Genomic DNA, 6,000 nt, shown 5'->3' with positions numbered 1-6,000 from the left:
AAAATCACTTATGAGAGGGGTACCCAAATAAAAAACCCAGAATTTATTTATATAAAATTGTGTATTTATTCTTACATGTTTAAACTTCAGTCACTGTCAAAGTACTCTCCATTTGATGCAATACACCAATCGCAACATTTTTCCCACTGCTCACAACAGTTTTTGAACTTGTTGATTTTGATGCCTATTAGTGCTTCTGCTGTTTTTTGATTCAACTCTTCCATACTGGCAAAAAGTTTTTCCCTTTGAGGACTTTTTTTCTCTTCCAGGGAAACAAAAAAAGTTGCCTGGGACAAGATTGGGTGAATAAGGAGGGTGGGGTACAGGGTCATGCTGGTTTTTTTTTTTGGTCAAAAACTGCTGAACACTCAGTGTGGTGTAGACAGGTGCACTCATAAGTCACCCATCATGAAAATGGGTAAATGTGTTGAAAGAATCTTCAAAAAACATTCACCAAAGCTGAATGCAGCCTCTTACACCAATGCCATCTGGGACACTGATACAGATGGGTTCCTAGAACACTCACCTAGAAGGGGAAACCTCTACTACAAGTGGCCTACCCTGCAGAAGATAATTTCATTTTGAGGGGGTCCCTGCTTATACAATGATTCTGCTAGTTTATGCCTGATAGCACATTAGAATTATTTTAGTTTAACCTCTTGTGAGTGGAGATGAGGTTGGAAAAATGAGTTGAGACAGAACTTTCACAAAGATGAGTGAGTGGTTCTTATCTGCCAGTTAATTAAGCACATCTTAACACCAGGGACCCTCTTCAATATTAGCAATTGTATCGAACTCCTACTTTTAATTTTTAATTTTTATTTTTTATTTAATTGTTGTTCAAGTACAGTTTTCTGTCTTTTACTCCCATCCCAGCCAACCCCCCCAGCCCTCCCCACCTCCCTCCCATTTCCACCCCCCTAGTTTTTGTCTATGTGTCCTTTATACTTGTTCCTGTAAACCCTTTTCCCCTAAAACTCTCTTCCCTCGATCTCCTACTTTTAAACCAATATTGAGTCTGAATTCTTATCTGAGAGTCTGAATTCCATTCAGATTGCATTTCACTTACTAGCGTGTGGCTTAGGGCTGATTTTTTAATTCTTCCATGTATCACATGATTATCTGTAAAATGGGAATAAAATATGTAATATCTCCCTCCTAGGACTTTTAATAACTAAATGAGTTAAGAAAAATTTTAGAACAAGTGCTTATTTGTTTTTTTTTAATTAAATTTATTGGGGTGACATTTGTTAATAGAATTACATAGGTTTCAAGTGTACAATTCTATAATACATCATCTGTATATTGCATTGAGTATTTACCACCCAAAGTCAAATCTCCTTCCATCACCATATATTTGACCCCCTTTACCCTTTATTAACCTTTCCCCACCCCCCTTTTCCTCTGGTAACCATTATACTGTTGTCTGTGCTTATGAGTTTTTGTTTTAGAACAAAATGTGTTTAAATGTTAACTCACGTCACAGATACAAAGGATAAGACAAAGGTCTTTCTGCAAATTTAATGAGATTAGAACGGAATTCAACCAACAGCTCAAATGAACTCAGAAGCCTCTTCTTTCCCAGAATCTGTAGATAAGAGCCCAGCCTGGCCAACATTGTGATTTGGCCCCATGGGACCCTAAGTAGAGAAGCCAGCTGAGCCCACTTGGGCTTCTGATGTCACATCTGTGAGGCAATGAGTGGTATTGCTTTAAGCTGCCAGATTTGTGGTGATTGTTATGCAGAAATAGGAAAGTAATACAAAAGGCATTCTGAGTGCTTGAGAGAATTGGGTCATGGTTCCTGGAACTCAGAGAGGCAGGAAAGAATTGTAGGGAATACAGTACAACAGTAAAGAGGAATAGATTAGATTTTACTTAGAAACATGGATTTAGCTCCACACAGAAAGGTGAAATAAAGAACTCATGGATATTGACAACAGTGTGGTGATTACAGGGGTTAAAGGGAGGTGAATTTAGGTGGAAGAGGGTATGAGGGAGATAAATGGTAATGGAAAAATACAATAAAAATAAATAAAAAAACACAAGAAAAACCCTTAAGGCCTATAGCACTACATTGTTTATAAACATACAATAAGATATATTTTTCACATTTGCACATATGTAAAAAACACTTGGAAAGTAGTATGGAAGGATGTACATTAACCACTTTTAAGGGTGACCATTAGGAATCAAGGAATGGGATAAAAGGAAAATAATACAATTAGAGGGTTTTCACAAAGATGAATGATACTAGTTGACTATGCTATAGAGTAGGATCAATTGATTTCTGGGTCCTGAGATTACAATAATAATTAGGAATACATACTAGGACACACACATGCACACAGAGAAAAGACCAGGTGTGAAACACAAACAGAGGATGGCCATCAACAAGCCAAAGAGAGGCCTCAAGAGAAACCAACCTTGCCAACACCTTGATCTCAGACTTCTAACCTCCAGGATTATGAAGCTAAATTTCTGTTGTTTAAGCCAGCCTATGGTACTTTGTCATGGAAACACTAGCAAATGAGTAAGACTAATATTTGTTCTGCTTTAGGATATTGGAGTCTTACTGGGTTCACTGTTCAAAATTTTTTTTTCTTGTATTCTGCTCCATAGTATTTTGATATTTTGAGAAACCTGGAGGGTGGGTGTGATTATACTATTTATAATACTGCAAACAGGTTTTTTTTTTTTTCTGGACACAATTACAAATGTCACCTAAGGTGAGGCATATCCCAAATTCGGGACCAGTTCTGTTCAGAGAACATGGAAAAGATTTCAGTTTAATTTTGGATTTGGTGGTGGTACGGGACTACTAGTCAAAGCACCTCCTGCTTTCGTGGTCTTGGAATAAGCCTGTCTCTGTGTTGGCCATCAGGGTCCCTGTTGGTAAAATGGGAATGTTTCCCGGGGTCTTTACCTCCCTTTCCCCTTGGAACTGAATAGTGTGGGTGAAGCAGGAAGGTGTTCACCCATTTACTCTAACTTCATTTGTTTCCAGCAGTTTTTTGATTTATTCTAACCAGTCCCAAACAAGTTAGCTAGATTCCCAGGCTGTGTCATTCAGGATGACTAGGGTTAACCTTGGACTCCAGGCACTAAACCACTACTGGCAATGGACGCTTCCATATACAAGTTGTACAGGTGGTGAAGTGTCACATAGCACAGTGCATTAAGAAATAACAGATAATCCATTAGAAGAAAAGCCATTTTATTATAACTCCTTATGAAGTTAAAAACAGAAGCAGATCCTTCTAAACAAAGGATTATAGAACAACAAAGTCCATCCCATTAAAAATCAAATCATCTAAAACATTAAATTTAAGATGACAAACAGGACCCTGAGACAGCACTCCAGCTTCTAACACACCATCCTCCTACAGTCACAGCTACAGTGATTGTATCCGCTTCTGAATTCCCAGGTGGAAAAAGATGAGCTGAGAGAGTGTTTTAAGTGGCAAACATGATTGTCGCTCTGCAAAGAGAAAAAAAATCAGCATCTTCACAGTGTAGCTTTCTCCTTTGTCTCAGAGGCCCTAGTGTTTCTGAGCCCCAGGGATGGGTGGAGCAGGGGAGCAAAGAGGTAATGTTTTGGGTCATGTTCTAAAAGCATTAATACAAGTTGTATATGTCTAGTGATATAAGTATTTTTATTTTTCTTAACCATAAAATATGTCACAGATGTGTAATATACATATGATTTTATATAGAATCTGTAACACACCTCAAATTTTAAAGAGTGCTTACCATCTCTCTAGTGCACAGCTCCTCCCCTCCAGACAGAGCTACATCCAAGTTCATAATATACATATCTGTATATATTAGAATTTCCCTTCTCACTGCCCAGGAAGGGAAAGCCATATATAATTTAGGAAATGTACACCATGGCAGTCAGGCATTTAATCCCTTAGGGACAGAGTCTAAGATATTCCCGAGTGCATATTATTGTGGATTATCTCTACCTTATCAAAGTCCACATTCTATGGTTTGCTATCAATTTTACAACATTTCTACTCAATATTCTATTGATGTTGACTTTGGTAAAAATGTTTCACCTACGGCCTCCTCCTCCATGGCTCCTGAGAGACAATCTGAGTCAGCGTGGTTAAACCCAGTTAACATGCTGATTAATGCCAGACAGACGAGGGACTGCTAAAACGATCAACGCCCCTAATGAGGAAGGAATGCCTTAACCAGCTTTTCCTGAATTGGAAGTGCAGGTGTTTATACAATTTCCTTGTAAAAACCTTGGTGTTTTCTGTTATAACATACCCTTGAACTGTGTTAGTCTACATACTTTAAGTAAGCTCACCTCAACTTTCTGGTTGATTGTCTTTCCAATGTATAAATTTGCTATTCCTGATCTTTTTGGGGGACCACCTTGTTTATTTGCATCATTTCCTATGCTTATTCTTATAGGAGCTGGATGGCTAGAGAAAGGGGAAAGAAGATACAAAGGAATGGGATTAATATCTATGCAAGTCCTGGTGATTGAAGTTCAGTACCTCAACCTGTGGTGTCATCCTGTCCTCACTTTAGAAAATGAGTTAATAGTTCAACGACAGCAACAACAAAATTAAACTAATGAGCAAAACAGAACCAGAGGTATGGAAACATGGAACAGACTGACAGCGACCAGAGGGGAATCGGGAGGGGCATAATGGTGGAAAGAAGGGGAAGGGACTAGTCAAAGAACATGTATGAATGACCCATGGACATGGACAATGGTGCAGGGATTGACTGTGGGAGCGGGTGTGGGCTGGGCAGAGGACAGCAAAGGGGGAAAAATGGAGACAATTGTAATATAGTGACAATAAAAAATTTTAAAAAAGAAGAAAATGAGTTAATAGTTTAACAATTGAACCTAGGAAGCTTCATATAGGGAAGGGTCTCCCAAATATCACCAGATTGCTATTAGCTGATCAGAAACCATTACTTAGAATTGGATGATCTTAAGCCATCTATAAAAGGCAGGGTCTAAATGAACTAATAAGAGTCCTATCTCATCAATCATGGATAAAGTTAAAATATTTAACATTAAACTAGTTAAAACTAGTATTCTAATAAACCTCTTTCCCTAGTCTAAGAACTTATAATGACCAATCTACTACCATTGATTTAATTAGGACTTCAAATATTCCCAGTGGGTCTTGGCTAAGAGAGAAGAAATAGAATTTGTAACATGAACACTATAATTAGAACAAGATGATTTCTCAATCTAGGAGTTACTATATATGTGGTGAAATGAGGCCTAGTAGTTGCATACACAGCTTTATACCTCAATGAAGAGAATTAACTGATGTGATGAGGGCACCAGCCACTACACACATTTTATGAGCCAAGCACTGTTTAATCTCTTTACATGCATTATGTCATTGACTTCTTACCACAGATCTGTGAAATAGGCACTATTCTCTCCACTTTACAGGTGGGGAGTCTAAGGCACAGAATTAATAAGTAACTCCTTTAAAGTCACACTGGTAATAAGTAGCAGAGCTGAGAGATCAGGGACACAGAACAATATGGCACCAAGAGAGTAAGAGTCTCGGGAAGGCTTGGTCAACACTGTATTCCTCTCTAGGCTTCGGCTCTCTTCTCCTCCTCTAACCAGTAAAGACAGTGGAGATGATGGAAACCAGTGTGGTAGACTCACAGCGGGACAGCACAGGCCACAGGTATTGAAGCTTCAAGAGTGGAGATCAGCGACAAAAAGATGATTTCAGATACAAAAAGGAGATGATCCCTTGGGAGTGCCTGAGGAGACAAAGGAAATGTATAAGTTGACTTAAACATTTTGTTAGGAATTAGTTGGTTTCGTCAACATCTCTAAGAAATGGGCACACACATTAAAAGGCATCTTACCAGTGGGAAAGAGAGAGCCATTTTCTAAGAGGCCAGAAGAATTAACTTCTGTTACAGGGCATGGTTCACAGGGGGTGAGAGAACCTGCTACTTGAGTTTAAATAAGATTGTCTCAAGGTGGTCATTTATATG

Source organism: Phyllostomus hastatus, unplaced genomic scaffold (genome assembly GCF_019186645.2).
Source record: "Phyllostomus hastatus isolate PE091 unplaced genomic scaffold, TTU_PhHast_1.1 phas_scaffold_11, whole genome shotgun sequence".
Classification (NCBI taxonomy): domain Eukaryota; kingdom Metazoa; phylum Chordata; class Mammalia; order Chiroptera; family Phyllostomidae; genus Phyllostomus; species Phyllostomus hastatus.
The sequence above is the reverse complement of the archived record's forward strand: the minus strand, read 5'-3'. Positions refer to the sequence as shown.